Raw genomic sequence first — 20,613 nt, forward strand, 5'->3', positions numbered from 1 at the left:
ATGGTGTGATACTTTAATGAATGGAGATTCTACGACAAAAGGTTATAAAAATAGATTTGAAATGTAAAATACCATAAGCAGAATAAACAATAGGGACAAAGTGCTTTAAAGAGGGTAGGCCTGGTCATTTCCTCCAGTTTCTTTGGGATTCAGGTTCAATGGGATCCAGCTTCTGTTGGGCTACAGCACCACAAACGCTTTATTCACAACCACCCAGGATTTTTTCCTCCCAAATTTGATATCCCTTCAAAATCAGCCCTCTACCAGGGGACTCAAACCATGACTCCTTCAGGAGCCTGGCTGGTTTGGAGCCTAAGCCCAGCCAGCCACTATGTGTCCTCATTGTATGATGAGAGATACTTCTTTCCTGCCAAGGGCAGCAAACCCATCGCCTGGGAAGCAGAAGACCTGACTGGGAATGGAACCCAGCTCCCTCCAGGGTTCAATGCCCATGAAATAAAGTGTCTTCCACCGAACATGCAAAGTAGTTCATAAGCAATGTTCCCACACCATGTACTTAGAAAAGCTGAAAAACCTTAATTCTGCCCCAATTTACTGAACCTTATGGGGGCAACCTCACATCTATTGTGTCACCCAAAAACAAAAGTGGAAAAGTGTTAGAAACACCAACTATAAATCATTATTGATTATCTGTGCCAGAAAATGCTATGCATGCCTTTCTAAATTACATCAATAATAAGAGATGCTCAAATGTGTTTGCTGAGAAGAAATAAGTTAACATTCAGAGTTCAGACTCAGTGTTAGCTGAGGAATATGGAAAGAAATGGAATGGATTTACAATCCAATCAACTTTTCTATGTGTGCTTCATTGATTACCAGAAAGCTTGTGTTTCTCTTGCACAGCTCAAGACAACAGTTCTTTGCCAGGCTTTGAAAATACATCTCACCATGTTCGTTTGTGAGTTTTAATGACAATTCATCAGAACCAAAGATGGAAAACCACACCAGAGTAATTAGGAGCAGCAAAGGTTTTTAAGGAGGTCCAATTCTTTTGCCATATAAATTCTAAGTTGCCAGAATGAACAGAGCTGAACAGCGCTGAGGATAATATATACAGCGTCAGCAGGAGTCAGTAATCAGACATATAGAGACAATATGTTTCAAGTCTCTCCCACAGAGAACAGCCTACGGAATCTCATGGAAGGAATAATTACAAGGAGCACCTTTTATGACCTCTATCTAAACATCCAAAAAACACAAGGTCATGCAACCAGCAAATGTCACATCTCAGCAAGTATCACAGTTGGCACTTTCACTCCAGACTTGATTATTTCAGCCCAACTCATTTCTTCTTCAATTTGATTTGAAAATTAAAGTTATATTAGTACAATTTCTCACATATGATAGCATGTGAACTGCATTCCTAATTCAGAAGCTGATTTGATCATGTAGAATGAAGCAACACCACATATATTATTTCTGTGATTTTTTTTTTTTGCTTGCAGAAACAAATGGATTTCTGTCTACATAGAGAAAGAATGTATTTTATTAAAAAAGAATAATGATACAAATTTAGGAACCAATGTACTAAAGTGCGTCAACACTCTTGAAAGATTTCATGCATGTTAACGGTATTAACGCGTGTAATTAATTTGCAATAGTTTTAATATGAAATCTATGCTAAAGTGGTAATGAGAAACAAAACTATGCAATAATGCAGTGAAAAAGTGTACATGCAAACTACTTTGCTGATGCATTAAAACAGAAAAAAATCAGAAAGATGTATTTAACATTTTTTGCAGTACTGTCTGTATGTAAAGTACGCACACACTTTACCATCTGCCTCATTTACATGCCATTAACTACCATTAGTACATGTGATAAACACCATATATGCTTCTTTAATAGCCAGTTAGCACACTTCCTGTGCATCAACCTAAGGGCCTGATTTACTAAGGCTTTTCTCCCATTCTCTGGCTAGGGAGAAAAATGAGGCCCTTAGATTCAAGGGATTTTTTTGTTTTTCAATAAAAGCAAAAGATGAATGCACCATGCTACTGTTTATAATGGCATGGCAGTAAATAATTTTCAGAACACAATGTTTTTTAAACTGACCTGGTGCCGTTTTTTTGGTTCATTTGCACCTTTTCTGTGGCATTTTTTACACAGACCAATATTCCAAGAAAGAATGTCAGAAGTCTTGGCAAGAATGGATTTTTTATTGTTCCAAGAAGCATAGACATTCAAAACCCCTGCTAAATACAAATGTGATAAAAACACAAGATGAATACATTTGGGAAGTGGAGCTTTCTAAGCTCAAGGAAAAGGAAAACATTAAGTTGTCGATTGTTCTGAATTTCATGACTAAATAAGAAACTGTTGGGATTAATGTACTAAAGATTAGCACTGGTGATCACTTTTTAAAAATAATGTAGCAACTGGGGCAAAACTAAAAAAAAAGGTATCCTACTATACAAAAGCAAGGCAAACAGTTATTGCATATGAAATAAAATCATCTAAACATGTTACTCTAGAGGAAAGGAGAGACAACAAGAGGGATAAGACAGAGACATTTAAATAATAATGCACAAGAAGTAAACCTTTGTCAGTGGAAATATAGAATTAGGGGTCATGACATGAAACACTAAGGAGGCAGACTGAGGAACAATGTCAAGAAATATTTTTTCACAGAAAGAATTGTGGTTGCTTGGAATACCCTCCCTGAATAGGTGATGGATATTAAAATGGCAATGGACTTCCAAAAGTTATGTGGTAAAAGCAGAAGGCCCTTATTTGCAAAAAGTGAAGGGATAGCTGAAGCAACTCATAGTGTCACTGCAGGTCATGGGGTAATCCAAGCAGTAACTAGCAAGAAGCAGAGGTTTTGATCAATCACTGCAATGGGCTTCTGAGAAGACACTAGGGTGACCTGCACAGAGAGGCGGTTACAACCTTATCAGCCTATCCTTCCAAAGCCACAATGGGGTGACCTGCACAGAGAGGCGGTTACAACCTTATCAGCCTATCCTTCCAAAGCCGCACTGGTGTGACCTGCACAGAGAGGCGGTTACAACCTTATCAGCCTATCCTTCCAAAGCCGCACTGGTGTGACCTGCACAGAGAGGCGGTTACAACCTTATCAGCCTATCCTTCCAAAGCCGCACTGGTGTGACCTGCACAGAGAGGCGGTTACAACCTTATCAGCCTATCCTTCCAAAGCCGCACTGGTGTGACCTGCACAGAGAGGCGGTTACAACCTTATCAGCCTATCCTTCCAAAGCCGCACTGGTGTGACCTGCACAGAGAGGCGGTTACAACCTTATCAGCCTATCCTTCCAAAGCCGCACTGGGGTGACCTGCACAGAGAGGCGGTTACAACCTTATCACCAATCCTTCCAAAGTCACACTCGGGTGACCTGCACAGATCGGCGGTTACAACCTTATCACCAATCCTTCCAAAGTCACACTCGGGTGACCTGCACAGATCGGCGGTTACAACCTTATCACCAATCCTTCCAAAGTCACACTCGGGTGACCTGCACAGAGAGGTGGTTAGGGTTCAAACAGCAGTGATAAGACTGCAGCTTTGAGGTAATCTTCATGTGACCATTGTTAACCCAAATTAACTCAAACGTCAATGAGTATAGGGCAGGCAGATGTTTAGAACAATTACTTTGCTAGTTATTGTAGCTCTGTGAACTATTAGATAACTTGGTGATAAGACATTGTTGATCTTCTTAGAGGAAGATTACAAGATCTGAAATGGACGTAGAGAAGGTTGCTATTTCCAGAATGCTTTGGGCAGATATGGAGGACTCTGGTAGGAAAAGTATTGAAAGTACTGATACAAAGACATGGGGGGGGGGGGGGGGGGGATGTGGAGATAATGTTGGGTTGAACATGAGAATTTATATTGTCATCAATCCAAAGTGGAAGCACTGGAACCTGGCACATTGGATGAATCAAATTTGGTCTTTTTCTGTTGTCATTTATTATGTTACAATTAAGGACCTTCGTTTTCAGTTTTTATTTTATTTTACCTGGAAATTTCAATGTTAAAATTAAAATCAGTGGAAAAATAATTTTTCCACTGATTTTTCTGCTGTTTCTTATAACATAGTCTTTTTCTCATTGAAAACAAAGGTCCTTATTTACAAAAGGGTCCATATTCAGCTGCTGTGCGGCTGAACTAGTTGGCCAGTTATAGATATCTGGCTAACCAGAGTTGTATATTTAGCAGTGCAGCTGTGCCACTGAATATACCCGGCTATCTTACAGTCAGCTAGTTATGCAGAACTAGCTAGCTTTAGGACATTCCTATGGCCCGACCACATTTAACTGGAACAGTTAACCAGCTAACTGTATAGAAACAGTTAGCCAGCTAACAGTATAGAACAGTTAACCAGCTAACCTAATAGAAACAATAGCCAAATACATCAACATGGACTCGCCAGCCATAATAATGGGGGACTTCAACCTCCATGTAGACGCCTCTCCCCTCACCCCTAACTGTGAAGCACTCCTTACCACCCTGGGTGCAATGGGCTTTAAACAAATCATAGAAAAACCTACCCATAAAGCAGGACACACTCTGGACCTCATCTTCATCAATTCTAATATATCTTATAAAAATGATCCTATCTGTACCACAATTCCCTGATCAGACCATTCAATAATTACAACCACACTCATGACTCAAGAAAGCCCTAAACCTCCTCAACCACCTTCCACCATCCAATTTAGGAAAACCTGCACTTCTGACACACTCAGTGATCATCTCACCAAAGAACTCCCCAATCTGGACACCACTAGCCCAGATGCAGCCTTCCTCTCTTGGCACAATATCACTGAGGCAATAGCAAATAAATTATGTCCTAAAACGGTGAAAATAATCAACTCAATACAGAAGACGATACAACCCTGGTTCTCCCCAGAACTCAAGCAGATGAAACAAAACCTCAGACACAAAGAATACGAATGGCGTAAGATCCCCAACTCCACTAATTTATCTGATTACAAACGCACCCTCCACAACTACAGGATCACCATCTTAAAGACAAAAAGAGACTTCTATGCCCACAGAATACACGACCTTCAATTTGATGCCAGGACCCTATTCTCTTACGTCTCCCAACTCACAAAATCCCCTACACCCACCATTCCAGACGACCAAGCACAAACCAAAGCAGATGAATTAGCACTCTACTTTCAGAAAAAAACTGCAGACACATTAGCACGCCTACCAAACAATGCAACTCCAACCTCCATAATTTTCAATTCCAGGACTTATATTGGGGCCATCCTTGATTCCTTTGAACCTACAACACCACTGGAAATCGAATCTATACTTAAGAAACTAAAACCATCAAACCACCCAACAGATCACATTCCAACTAAACTACTGCTTCTCATCCCGAATACTATTTTCAGAGCATTGGCCAACATTATAAATTGCTCACTCGCCCAAGGCTGAAAACCGCATCCCTCAAACCTCTCCTGAAGAAACCTAACCTCGACACAAATGAACCCTCCAACTTCCGCCCCATATCCAACCTCCCTTTTTTAGCAAAAATCATGGAGAAAGTTGTTAATACACAACTTTCTGTATACCTGGAAGAGCACAATATCTTTCACCCATCCCAATATGGCTTTCGTAAAGCAGTTAGTACAGAAACCCTACTTATCTCCCTTGCCGATCACATCCTCACGGGCCTAGACAAAGGTCAATCTTTTATCCTAGTCCTTCTGGACATTTCATCCGCATTTGACACCGTGAACCACTCCATCCTACTAAATCGCCTAGCAGAAATCGGATTAACAGGATCTGCACACAGCTGGTTTAACTCCTTTCTAAGTAACAGAAGCTTCAAAGTAAAAATCAATAACAACGAATCCCCAGATGTCAAATCAACATTAGGAGTACCACAAGGCTCTTCCTTGTCACCCACACTATTCAATATATACCTCCTGCCCCTCTGTCAACTGCTTACGGACCTAAAATTAAAATTCTATCTCTATGCAGATGACGTACAGATTCTGATTCCCATTACAGAATCTCTCCCTAAATCTCTCGCCTTTTGGGAAATCTGCCTCAAATCTATAAACAGTCTGCTCACCAACTTGAATCTAGTTCTGAATGCAAATAAGACTGAACTCCTAATCATCTCCTCGGACCACTCGGCCTTAATCAATCCACCAGCAGGCAACACCCAGATCACGCAAGTAAGGGACCTTGGAGTAATCATTGATAACCGTCTGAATCTTAAGAAAGCCATCAATAACACTACCAAGGACTGCTTTTATAAATTACAAGTCATGAAAAGGCTCAAACCCCTCCTCCACTTCCAAGATTTCAGGACAGTGCTCCAAGTCACACTCTTTTCCAAAACAGATTACTGTAACTCTCTTCTCCTCGGGCTCCCTACTTCATCTATCAAACCATTACAGATGCTCCAAAATGCTGCGGCAAGAATCCTGACTAATACCAACAGAGGAACACACATCACTCCCATACTACAGAACCTGCACTGGCTGCCAATCAAATATAGAATATTACACAAGGCTCTCACTATAATCCACAAAGTCATTCACAACCAACAACAACTAGACCTCCAGATTCCCCTCAAATTATACTCATCAGACAGACCGATTCGAGAAGCATATAAAGGCACCCTGCAACCCCCTACAACGAAATCTACTCGCCTATCATCAACCAAAGAACGAACCTTCTCTACAGCTGGCCCAGCCATCTGGAACAAGATGCCCACAGAACTCAGATTAGAACCATGCCCGCTTACCTTCCGTAAAAAACTTAAGACATGGCTCTTCATCCAGGCCTTCACTTAACCTACAGATCCAGCAATTCCTCACTAATTCAGACACTGACTCCTACCTAAACTCTCTGACAAGTGTAGCCTATACACTTATGCCTCTTCTCATCATATTATTGTATTATCTAACTTGTTCAGTTATGCCTTCTATCGCTCCGGCTATCCTAGCCCTCCAGGTTAATACCCCTTGTTATATGTAACTTTCATTTCTTGTTATATGGTTGACTTTGTTATTCCCCTCATGTTATTTGTAAACCGATCTGATATGAATTTCTTTCATGAAGGTCGGTATATAAAAATGTTAAATAAATAAATAAATAAATAAATAAATAACTCTGGTTCAGCCATAGGGCTGTCCTAAAGTTAGCCAATTATGCATAACCGGCTAACTTTAAGATAGCCCACTATATTCAGTGGCGTGGCTGCACCACTGAATATACACCACAGCTTAGCCAGTTAATTAGTTACAAGGCTAGAATTTAGCCAGATATGGGCTGAATATAGCCAGGTAAGCCATTAGACAGATAACTATTACATTATCTTTCCAAATGGCGTTTGAATATGGCCCTCAAGATAATTTGGTCGGAACAAGTGCAGCCCATTATCAAAAAAGTGCTAGACAATGCAATGCATGAATTATTTTAAAACAGCAGGGGTTCTTCTTTAGTATTTCAAAGTAACTGCAGCTGCCAGGCATCCAGGCAGTTTGCATGCCTCCAAGTTGCCTGTCCTTTTCAGTAGGTAGATCTCGCTTCCATCTGGCTTTCCTGTGCAGGAGATATGCACAACACCAACCTCTGATCGTCTTGTTTTAGAATTGTGCCTTAATAATCATAGTCTCATTGTTTTAGCAATGGTGTAACACTTCAACTGGCATTCGAATATCAAGCTTGGCATGGTATAGCACTTAAAGAGTGATAGCAGCAGGCTGCACGGTGTGGATAAGATACACAGCCTGTGCAGTATAGGCAACCCCTTTCTTTTTTTTTTTTTTGCAGTTTTCAAATTGCCAACATAGTTGCAAAGTATGTGCATGCTTTCAATGTGTATTTGTTCTACAAATTTTCAGAGAAACTAAAAGTGCCCGCACACATTGCACCTGCCATTTGTATAAGCGGTAGAAGAAGGAAGGCCAGAATTTAGTTAGAAATAGTTCATGCCTGTTCATTGTTAGCTAGCTACATGGCAAGTTCCATGCAGGTACAGGAGACAGTTTCCCTGCCCCCAAAGGGCGTACAGTCTAAGGGACTGATTCACTAAGCCTTTTTTCTTATTCTGTGTCTATGGGAGAAAACCTTTGGGGCAGATTTTAAAACCTGCGCACAGGCGCAGATTTGTTCGCTCAACCCGGCACGGACAAATCTACGCCCGATTTTATAACATGCATTACCCTCATTCAGGCCATTTTAGTCAGGTAAATACTGACTTTGTGTAAAATTAGGCTTGTAATAAGGTTACTTGCAAACTTTTATATGCACTGGCCCCCAGGCTAATTTTAAAGAGCCATGTGTGTACATAAAGCCATGTTTTATGCTTGTAACTGCTTTTGAAAATCAGACCCTATACATCTAAGCAATGAAATTAGCAATTCTCACATTTAAGTTGAAATATAAAAGTTATGAACAGCAAGCCTTTAGACAGAATGAATGATGAAAAGGAGATTAATGATCAAATTGCTAATTATATCTTCCTGGCATGCCATATTTAATGGGCAATGTCTTGTTTTAATCTTGGTATTAATCCATAGCCATTAAGAAACAGACAAATGTTAATTCACAAAAGTCACACCTGAGCTCTGATATTCTCATTCTGTACCTAAGGGGGAAGAGTTATCTCTCCAAGGGGGATCCTTTGAGTACAGACTCTGTGTACTTTCTTTGCCTGCATGTTCTAACAATCCCTAAGTTTGTGATATTTAGCAAATAGCCCTAACATTTTCAATTGGTTTGTGAGCAGGGAGGCAGAACTGGTTTGGGCTCAGTTCCGAGAACATACCATAAGGTATTTTGAATGTCATAGTCTTCTTATAGCAGATGCAGAACAAAGGCTGAAAGCATAGAAAAGCTGTCTTACATTACTGATCTACAGCAATCAAGAGTCGTGGAACTGTCATTTGGGTGGAATTACTGGTCTGCACATGGGATTAAGAACCCTAAAGTCGAGATTCTAGTTCTCATATACCACTGACCAAATTATCTCGAATCATTTTGCTCCCCATCCAGGCTTTTAAATTGGATTATCGTACAAAAAATAATAATTGTGTTCTTCTCCCCCCCCCCCCCCCCTTCAGATATTGCCATGCGGTGTTCAAGCACTTAAAAGCTATTCATTCTGGAGGAAGTTGTACACATGTCTGTGGTACTTAGCCTGTGAAAAGTGCTGGCATCCTGGTTTGGATGAAACAAACTGTAAATTATGAAAGGTTATAACTGCTATCATATGCAACGCACTGTATGAAATGTCTAGGATGTCTTAGCTAATCAGAAGCCTGGTCCATAGACCCGGGGAAAAGTTAGATAACAATTCCAGCTCATTCCTGGAAGTTCTTTCCAAACTTGCTTAAATCCCTTGCTATTTTCAACAGTTGGTTTTGAAATATCCCACAGTGTAAGAGTTCAGGTTGAAATGTTCCAGGAAATAATGAATGGAACGAGGAAAGAAGGGAGGGGGGACTAGAAAGGCAGTAATGGGACCAGTTTTTAAGTAAGAGGAATCTAGACATTAAGTCAGCACTTTTGATACAATGATATTGAAAAATATACATAACATCCTAAGTGCATGAAGTTTTGATATCCTCCAGCCAATCAGGAATGCATTTTGCTCTCTGTTATTCACATCATCTAGGGTAGCCAAGCCAACAGTAACTCCTGTATCCTGGCTTGCTCCATACCTTACTATTATTTTTCTTTTCTAGAGACTTAACAGATATTTTCCATATATACGCACATTGTTTGAAAGGACTTTTTAAATTTAAATAATAGATCCTTGGTGTTCCAAACTGTGCATTTGTACAATGGCACTCAGGTTGTGACATGCATTAATGAAGACACAATGACAGCAGGAAACAAAATAACGCCATACAGATATTGCCAGATTATTTACTATAGACCAAAAAAAAACAACCCCAAAACACAAACAATACCTGCTACTCTCATAATCCATTTTCATTAGTTTGTAGCCAAGATTTTTGTAAGTATTTGTAATTATTGGTAGCTATTTACAATGATCTGTAACTAAGTTATGTCTTTTTACTCTCCTTTACCTTCAAGTTCTAAGTTCCTACGAAGTTAGCCTTGTATTTTGTACCCACTTGTTTGATGTAATTTCCAATTTTGGTTCTATGTAAACTGAAGCGGTATGTAATAGTACATGAACTTCGGTATATAAAAGCCTTTAAATAAAAAAATAAATAAGATTTTTATTCAAATACAATCCACAACCTGTATAAATCTTTCTGCTGATTTAGTAGTGCGAGTCTTTTTACTTACGTTTTTTGCATTAAAACTAGCATTTACTCAAAGCTACTTCTAAACCATTAATTGCTGAAATGTTTCTTAAGGACAAGTACAACTGTAGATTAGTTTCCCTCTGGAATTTTCTGAGTTAAGATGTGGCATGAAGGTTTCCACCCCATGGGAAGGCAAAAAAAAGTTGTGTTTTAGAAGTGGTTGGGGTGCTTTAATAGTAGTAAGCAACATTTTCAAAATTTATTTTCCAACTTAAAAATGTACTTTTTGCCTATAGTTTGGCCAAAAGATAATAAACTGGAATCAGATAGATTCTGTGGAGGACATCTAATAAACTTCTTCTGTGTGCCAATATTAGAAAACTGATCATTACCACATTTTTAGTTTGCCTAGTTGACAATTTATGGCCTCAGTGGAATATATGCATGGACCAAAATAAATGTATATGGACCAAATAGCTTGTGGCAAAATCATGCAGTCTAACTTATAAATGACATTTTGCCAGTTTCCATAATCAGTAGAAAAAAGGTTTAAGAATGTTTGTGATCATTTTCTTTTTTATGTTTTATCTTTTGTCTCTGACCACTATCAGAAGGTCTGTCTTCTCTGAGTGCTGGAGACACTGAGCAAATCCCCTAAAAACCACTCCTGCCGGCATGGTTTATCCTATACCAAGTTCCCAGCTGTGACACTTCTCAGACAATCTAAAGTTACATGATTTCAAAACTTCATAGTGAACTCCAAGGTGGTAATATGATGCTGAAGGTAACAGGAACCACTGACTAGAAAGATGTTAATCCTGACAAACTGCCTGAGCATTAGCCTGAACCACGGCTAGATTGAATTCTGTCTCCCCTGAGAGGGCTAGCAATGCTGGTGGTAACAAACCATCTTTTCATAGTGCCCAGAAAAGCAGATGAGCGCCAGGTGGAGATTTTACAAAAGAGCATCAGTGCCCTCTAGTGATCACGTCTTGTGCTCATGAAGGAATAATGGCTAATATTTCCAGATTTCATGCTAAAATTACAGACAGAAGTATAATTACATCAGCCAGCTGTTTACTACCTTGGTTACATCGGTGAGTTAAACAGCACCAGCTATATTATCTTCCCTGCTGAATTTAGTTCTTTATAAATTACACTACAGATGTACCAGTGGTCAACAAAGAACAGGAGCAGCTGAGCAGTTTTAAACTGAAATTAGTTCCTTTCTCTAAGCATGGGAAATTGTTTCATAAATTAACTTGCCAGATCTTTGACTTATTCAATTATAAAATGTCATCCCATATGTTTAGCTTAACTTTTTCAATATAAACAGGCAATATCCATGCCCAGAAAGTTTAATTCACATTTCTTATTGATGAGAAAGCATCTAAGTGGATGGGCCCCACATGTGTATTGACAATAAATAAATAGAAGCGTTTGGGAAAAAAATGTTGATTTCACTTTCCAAGCCACAATATTCATAAATCAAATGAGAAGTCTAAGGGCCTTATTTGATAAAGATTATTTTTTCACATGGGCACAGAATGGGGGAAAGTACTTTCTGAATAAGGCACTATCAATGTTCTGAGAGAGGGACATAGGATATATCATACCTTAATTGCATCAATCTGAGTGATTTGCTTATTCGCTTTCAGAACTCTGGGAAGGGTCTTTGATGAAGCTTCTAAAGGAATGGAGTTTTAACAAAGATGTCACAATATATTTTTTTCAGGGATCTCAGGTCCTCCAATGCTTCAGCGTACCCTAGAAGCATTTTAGTATTGCATTCTACAGTTACACCATATTAAATTGATGGATAATTCTGCACTATGGCTTTGCTTCCAAAGTGTTCACAATAAAGGAAACTAAAGTAATAATATATAACTCTATCTATCTATCTATACTGTATATATTATATATATATATATGAAATACAAGTTACTTGAATCCCGCATGGTGTCTGCAAAGAAAGAAAGAAAAGGGAAAATGGAAAATCAGAGAACTTTGTTAGCAAATCATTACCAGATGGCACATGGAATTTGGAATTGCAATAAAACCCAGCATAATGTCTGTGCTTTCATTGAGGAAGCCAGCATGTCTGACTCTGCCACTAGAAGAATATGCCTTGCAGGAATGCTGTTTAGCCATTTGGAGTAAAACAATTCCAGATTGGACAAAAAAAAAAGTCGCTGTGTTTCACATATTGAAGGTATCAGTGTAAACACGTGACTCAAGAAACAAATTACAAGGGCTCCAGTTCAGCTCCCAAGCAAAAGAAAAAAAGTTATGAGTTAAAAAGAAGGCTACAAAGATTTGCTCATTTCCCCCATAAACAATCATCTCCGATTTAACATACAAGAGTAATAATAAAAAAAAAGAGACCCCTGCTTAGCTCCAAAAAGTGCATGCCACAATTCTTTTTGTGAAAGCTAACTAGGCTAATCAATGCCCTGAGCCTCCAGCCTACTACTCCAAAGTAGAAAAATACCATCACAAGGAAAGAAATGAAATAGTGGAAATGCATTCATGCACCGCTGCATACAACAACAGAAAAGAAAATACACACAGGAAAGATTTTCGTGTGGTGGTTGGTTGGTCAGGGTAGAGGGAAAAAGTCGCCCATAACTTATCATTCGCAGGACTAACATCCTTAACTTCCATCCTTGCCACCAAGAAATTCCTCAGATGTTTTACTAAGAGCTGCCTTCAATACTAAAAATTTTAACAGGATTGTACAATTACAGGTAGGAGTGCAGATTATTTGAAAAACATAAACTAAAGAATGATTGTAATCCAGACCATAGACAAAATATGAAGTCATGATTTTTAACACACACACACATACACACTCTCGCTCAAATGTCATCATGGCCCTAATAACAGAAGTATGCATTGCTTTCCCAGTATTGTTACTCCTTAGTGTTACTGTACATCCTCAAAATTGAAGTTCAGCTTTATCCTTCCAGGCCACAGTATCCGTAAAGTATCCAGAAATCGCTCTTCAAACTCAATATTTATTGGGGTTGATCTTGTAAACATGAATTTTTGTTTGAACACATTCATTTTTCATCCAAGCAAGCTTTTGTTTTAGAACTTTTTTACCTGCTTCAAGCTGGGCATTATTCTAATCTCTGTTTTCTGTGATGCAATGGGATACAATTGTGATAGAACAAAAATAAAAAAAAACTCAGACTCAGTCTCCTCTGTGTTTCCTTTCCATCTTCCAGTTTCTGATATCTTGCCTCCTAAAAATCACTTATTTGCTCACACACCATGTAGAGCTTGAGTAAAAAATAAAACCTGCATTTCTAACGACATAAAGATCCATAGACCCTGCACAATCTTTGCCTTGTGCTATTAATTCCATTTGAAAAGGACACTGATTTAACCACCCTTTGTGTTAAACTATTCCATAACCCCAAACCCCCTTCCCCTCTCCACTTAAATACCAAAAAATAGATGCATTTGTTAGCCAGATGCAAGCTAGTTAAGAACAGCAGGGCACCCATCTTTCAGCTGCCAGTCATGGGCACTGAGTAAACACAAGTATTAATAGTTTTCTTTATTTTTACATCTGCATAGGATCATTGGTTTGAATATTTTTTCCTTCAGCTCTGTTTATGGTGGCTTCTTCATTTTTCTGTTAGGCTATTAATTAATGAACAAAGAAAATCTGTTTCTTTAGCAGCTGTTTGATGGTCCATGAAATTCCTATTGCATCGTCAACACTGATCAACAGGAAGTAACTTATTCCGCTGTGAGTTCCATCAAAATGCAAAAAAGAAAAAAATAATAACCTCCAAAACTAATGTGTAATCTTTGAATTTGTGGTCACAGTTTGCTAAATAGGTTCAAATGAAACAGATCTACAGTAAGTCTCTGTGAATGCTTGGCATTTAAATAATGAAAGACATAGTTACAATGGTGCCTCTTTTTTTAGCAACTGTACCCTGAGGATCCCAGTATACCAATTGACTCATCCCAGCTGTGTCCACAGCCTATAAATATTTTAAAACATTAGATAATAAATGGCCATAACTGTGAAAGGTAATACCAACTATATTATGATGTCAGATTTTCAGCCACCACTTGAGCAGGGTTTCACCAAAAACGATTTTTATTCTGCAAGTTGTTAATGCTTATTTGAGCAAGGGTATTCTCAATATCTTGTATTGTATAAAAATAAATAAATAAATATATATATATATATATATATATATATATAATATAATATAATATAAATTATTATATATAAATATATTGTATGGCAAACATGGAAGCCCACAAACACATTTTCTTACAGCACAGGGTTATGAACTAAATACAGCCAAAAAATTCTCCAGATCTCTTTTTCATCCTACAGTACTGAGCTCTAGCACAATACGAGTAATTGCATTACTACTACTCGTTACCATTCCCAAGCTTTTCCATTTCAGAAAGATCTGCATTTTCCTCTCCCCACCACCCTTTATCTATCCATTTCGTGCAGCATCATTGTAATCATAAGTTAAGATTTTTCATCCCAGTGTTGCCAGTATCAGACCCAACATGAAAAGCAGGGTTTAAATAGGGAATTGTTGTGCAATATAAATGTATTTCCTTAGAAACGAAACGTATTATTGAATTATAAACTGGAGCATACACACACACACACACACACAAAAGGGAAGGATTCAAGTCTTACTCCAAAACAATAAAGAATAGACGAACAGGCATGCATCGCTGAACTAAACAAAGTACCATCAATTAAAATAGACAAAAAAAAAAAGCAAAGGAACAAAGAGGAATTGCATGAAGTGCCTTCATTTTTTTTTTTTTTTTAAGCTTTGACATGAACTAAAGCTGATCACTTTCGCTAACCTTCTCCTCGCTGTCAAGTTTGCCCCCGGAGGATTCCTGGAGAGAGAATCGCCGGCTCCTTTCAGCGGGGTAGAGCGGTTCCTACGCTTTCAGCCTCCCAGGGACGACTCCAGCAGCACCAGCCCCCCAGCAGGGCTCTTCTCAGCGGAGCACAGCAGCCAAACCTCCCCCCCCCCCCCCTGTGCCCCCCTCTTTCTCCTTCCTCGAATAAAAAGCCCAAGCAGCGGGAAGCAAACTCCAAGGCAGCCCCAGGCAGAAGAGCGACTCACAGCAGCGGCAGCCACTCGCCCTTACCTCGCCGGCTGGCCAGCAGGCGAGTCCTCCCCATTCACAACAAGTAGTAGCCAGCGCGCAGCGTTTTCGCCCCGGCGCACTCCAGTCAAAGGAGGAAAGCTGAATGAGCCTGGGAGCTGCTGGCAGGAATCTGAGACAGAGTCACAGGGACGGGGGAGAGGGGGCGGGGGATGGGAGGGAGGGAGGGGGAGATCCGAGTCTGCCAGGGGAAAAAAAAAAAGACAGGGCTGCAGCGGTCAGGGTCCGGCCGACACGGCCTGGAGGGGTTAGTGGAGGAGTGACCGCAGTGACCCCCCCTCCCCCCTCCCGGGGTCAGCTTGGGGGAGGAAAGGGAGGAGAGACAAATCGGAGGTAGAGTGTGGGGGGGGGGGGGGAATTGTGTACCTCCTGCTTTCCACTCGGGGGTGGGGAGAGTCTGGTTACAAAAAAAAAAAAAAAAAAAAGGAGGGGGAATCGGAATCCCAATTTTGACAAATGGACGCCACAAACTGCAGTGCAAATGCCAGGGGTGAAAGGTGGGGGGAATAAACGGAGGCTTTTAAGGCAGCTCTTTGCCACTCTGCTAATGGGGGCGGGGAGGGGGCTACTTTATAAAGACGTTGGGGAGGAGAAACCAGTTTGACAAATGAATACACAAGGTACAGTAAGTACAATGGCTTAAACTAAGAGTTTTAAGGCACTTGTATGCTTCTTGTTTAAAAAAAGGGGGCTGGAAGTGAATTTATGGGGCCATCCTGCCTTTCACCCAGCCATTCCATTACCTGATTTTTCCTATACAGGGGCTGGTGCAAAAAGCAGAGTTGTAAAAACTGTGTGTGAAAATACATTGGTGCATGCGCTGCAAAACCCCCTCGGTACACAAATGGCATTCAAACAGTGCATCAGTAAAAAAAAAAAAAAAAAAAAAAAGCACATATCGGCTAGTAAATATGCGTTTTGTAAGGCGATTTATGCTTCTAGGTTTCCTACATTGGGCGTTGTGTGTCTAGAAGTGCAGGCTATAAAAACTGTGCATTTATTCTTCATGAAATGCAGGCTATAGAAATTGTGCATTTTCTCCATTTTTCATGTTAGAAAAAAGCTTGAGAACCAGGCTATGAGCTCTGTAAGGTACCTAAAGTGGTGCCAATGTTGTGAAGTTTAGGAGCCGGAAGCTGGCAGCCAGGAGCCAAAGGGTCCATTTTGGCTCTGTGGCCAGGTGTGCTCAAACACAGGCCTGTGCCAGCAGCTTGCTAGTTTTCTGATATTGTTTTATTGCCGATAGCAGGTCTTCCTCTCTGTTCCTTATTCCCACCCCTGTGTTTTGTTTGTGGGTTTGTTTTGGGGGCTTTTTTGGGTAAAGATAATTTTCCTGATCCTTTTGTCTTTGGTATTTAACCCTTTCCCGTGGTCTTTGTGATCTTACTATTTATTCTGTTTTTCACTCTGCTTTATTTTTTTCAGTTCTAGGTTTACAATGAGCACTGTGGGTGTATACCTGCAGTACAATGGAGCGTGCGAATAAAAGGTGGTGAGACAAGGAGTGGGGGTGACTGTCCAGGGAATGTTGAAACAGAAGTTAGGAGGGGTGTGTTAGTGTGTGTATTGAGTGAGGGTGGTGATGGAGGGGAGATAGAGTGGCAGGAGGTACGTGTGAAGGAGAGGAGGAGAAAGGAGCAGAACCTTACAGGTGGATGAGGAAGGAAGAGAGCGGAGGTGACATTGCAGAGAGAAGTGATGTAGGAAGGTGTGAGTGGAATAAGCAATGTGGGACGTCGGGAATACTACAAATCCTGGGTGTGATTGTGCACTTCTCCGCTCTAGAGAAGGGCATTTTCATTTTGTGCCGGGGCATGTATGACAATTATGCGGCATTGCATGGGTGAAAATGTTGTCCATGAGCAAGCAGCAGAGCAGATTTGGGCCTCTACAGCCACTGATGTCAGCAGCCTGGCGGGTAAGAGCCAGACCATAAAGCAGGTACAGCATCACTGGCATTATAGAAGAAAGGAGATCAAGGAGACTGCACAAATAGAAATGTTGAAGTGAAACACGGGGGGGGGGGGGGGGGGGTTTGCCATGCACCCTCAAGCTGATCACCTTGGAGGAGCTGATATTGGTCACAATTCATTCTGAGGCAATTGGAGGCGTGTGAGGGACCTTGCAATAAAGGATGACCGTTTCCCTGGCAGCAGGGGTGGGGGATGGGGAAGAGATGGCAGTTTGCAAGTTTAGGAAAGTGGGGGCAGCAACTTGCGTGTGTTTCTGTACCATCAAACAGGGGTGTGTCAGGAGGATTAGAAGGAGATGGCTGCAGAAAATGACCCGGAAGGCACAAAAGAAAATGAAGAAACTCCTTCCATGCATGATTTTATTTTTCCCTTAGATGGCCCAGCTGGCTGACCTCACCCATCACATTGGAAGAAGAACCATGATTGCTGGAAATGTCACCGGTAAGGGAACTGAGCAGGACTCTCAGAATGTACCAGTGTCTGTTATGCCTATTGAAGACGTTCCAGACATGAGATCTGTCCAAGCCAAACTGGACACTGTTCCATTGGCCCTGTCCTGTGCCTGGAAGATCTTGGTGATTAGTTGGCAATTTCAATCCTGACAAGGCAAGGGCAGCATGATAAGTTTGTGGCCATGGTGTGCAGAAGGAACTGCAAAAGATGCAGCGGGAGACCATATCCGCGATAGACACAGGAAAAACATGACCACCCGGCTAACCATCCTGACCATCCCAATTCTGGAATTCACTAATGTCCTGAAAGGTCCTACAAGCCCTTGGTACTGCAAATGATTGTCTGCTCCTGCTGCCCACCCTCCACCAGTGCTTATCTGTGCTGTTCCCAGCAGGAGCTTTCCCGGTGCCTGTGTGTTGCCTTCTCTTCCGTGTGTGCCCATTGTGCCGGAGTCGCTCATGTGTTCTTGTGCTTGCATCTGACAGGTTCTTCTCTGTACTTCTGCTTCCCACCTTCCACTCCAGCGCAGCTAAGTGCTAACCTGTACTTTTTTTTTTTTTTAGGAGTGTACTTGTTTGGTGTGTTTTTAGCCGACATTGCCAAAGATCGATTGCAGTACTTCTTCAAATATATATATAGTGGTTTGGGCATGGATACTTCAAGGTTTAGTTGGTATGATATATGCACTTGTAAGTTGTTTTGTCTTTGGGTTTTCATATCAATCTGAAGATCAGTTTGGGTTCAAGAAATGTCAAAAGCTTAAATTGTTGCATGTTTTGCTATAAATACATATATACATATATTCATGTTGACATACATATTACCAGGCTATTTATTTATTAACTCGCATGTTTATGAGCTGCTTAGTAAGATACTCTAATTTACCACTTTCGTTTAACCTCTCAATGTAAATCGCTATATGAAGCGATAGTTTTCTGTTTTCATGTTTCATGTTTAAGTATTTGTTACTTAGTTTTTTAACATGTTCAATGTAAACCGCTAAATGAAGCGATAGTTACCGTTCCTTGTAAACCGGGGTGATATGTATATTATACAGGAACCTCCGGTATATAAATCCTTTAAATAAATAAATAAAATAAAATAAACATTTTATTTTTATGTTAGTGATTCAATCATCTGTTTTTGTCTTTTCTTTAGGGAGATGGGTGTTTTGCGCGCGTGGCCCTAATTCCTGCCAATGAGAAATTTCTCATTTCTGTCCAACTAAACCTTCTGCAATTTGGCTCTGGGTCTGCCTGAATGCACCCTGTTGTGCAAGCTGACCTGCCACTTTGTAATGTACCTGTGAACTATATGCCTCTCAAGGACCTTCATCAAAAGCAATGGGAATTATTTTCTATCTATTTTCAACCTTGAACAGTGGTAAAGAAAAAGGGAAGTATATCTGTAAGCTTAAGAGCTAGGGAGAGAGCTGCTAGGGAGTGCCATTTTCTTAATTCACCCTCTGGGATAGGCAAGGCACTGTGACAGTGGGCACTGGGTAGTTTAGCAGTCTCAAGTTTATTATTGGGACAGTCTGTGCAGGGAAATCCCCAGTCTGCCACTTTTGTGCTTACAAGCAAGCTCTGTGTGTGCACACCACACACATTACATTAGTACATATCAAGGCACTGTGACAGTGGGCACTGGATGGTTTAGCAGACTCAAGTTTATTATTGGGACAGTCTGTGCAGTGAAATCCACAGTCTGCCTCTTTTGTGCTTACAAGCAAGCTCTGTGTGTGCTAGGGAAGTGAATCGGGCTTCGGACGATTGAAAATATCGTCAATATTTTCAAAATTGTCAGAAATCGGGGCTCCCCCAAAACGATAGGAAAACCCCACGATATTGTTTGAGGGGGTTCTCTTATCATTTTGGGGGAGGGCGGGAAAAACGGCACACAAAAATAACCCCTAAACCCACCCGACCCTTTAAAACTAATACCTTAGCTTCCCCCACCCTCCTGACCCCCCAAAAAATGTTTTACAGGTACCTGGTGGTCCAGTGGGGGTCCCGGGAGCGATCTCCCGCTCCCGGGACCCCCACTGGACCACCAGGTACCTGTAAAAAGTTTTTTGGGGGGTCGGACGGTGGGGGAAGCTAAGGGATTAGTTTTAAAGGGTCAGGGTGGGTTTTTTTGTTTATCGGCTCGGGCGCAGCCGATAAACAAAACCACGATCGGGCCTGACGAAAAAAAAAAACACGATGTGAATCGGAATCAGAATCCGAACCGATTCCGGTTCTGATTCACATCTCTAGTGTGTGCACACCACACACATTACATTAGTGCATATCAAAGCACTGTGACAGTGGGCACTGGGTGGTTTAGCAGACTCAAGTTTATTATTGGGACAGTCTGTGCAGTGAAATCCCCAGTCTGCCTCTTTTGTGCTTACAAGCAGCCTCTGTGTGTGCACACCACACACATTACATTAGTGCATATCAAGGCACTGTGACAATGGGCACTGGGTAGTTTAGCAGACTCAAGTTGATTATTGGGACAGTCTGTGCAGTGAAATCCCCAGTCTGCCTCTTTTGTGCTTACAAACAAGCTCTGTGTGTGCACACCACACACATTACATTAGTACATATCAAGGCACTGTGACAGTGGGCAGCCAGTAGACACTAGGCAGTGACATTAAATCCATAATGTCAGGGAAAGCTAGATGTGGTTCAGTGATTGGGACTGGCAGAGGAGGCACTTAAAAAATCACTAGTGCCAGTCCACCATTAAAGTTAAAAAGGGATCTGTTGCAATATAAACTCTTTGGAGG

The 20,613-nt window shown here is 40.8% G+C and overlaps 1 protein-coding gene across 1 annotated transcript in view; it reads right to left on the reverse strand.

Annotated features, from left to right (window-relative positions):
• Positions 1-15,519, reverse strand: part of CDH11 (cadherin 11) — a gene marked incomplete in the record, with an annotated part of 315,442 nt that extends 299,923 nt beyond the window's left edge. Inside the window, 1 exon segment of the mRNA XM_029608176.1 lies at positions 15,103-15,519.
• Between the last annotated feature and the right edge of the window lie 5,094 nt (positions 15,520-20,613).

This window comes from Rhinatrema bivittatum, chromosome 7, assembly GCF_901001135.1.
Source record: "Rhinatrema bivittatum chromosome 7, aRhiBiv1.1, whole genome shotgun sequence".
NCBI lineage: Eukaryota > Metazoa > Chordata > Amphibia > Gymnophiona > Rhinatrematidae > Rhinatrema > Rhinatrema bivittatum.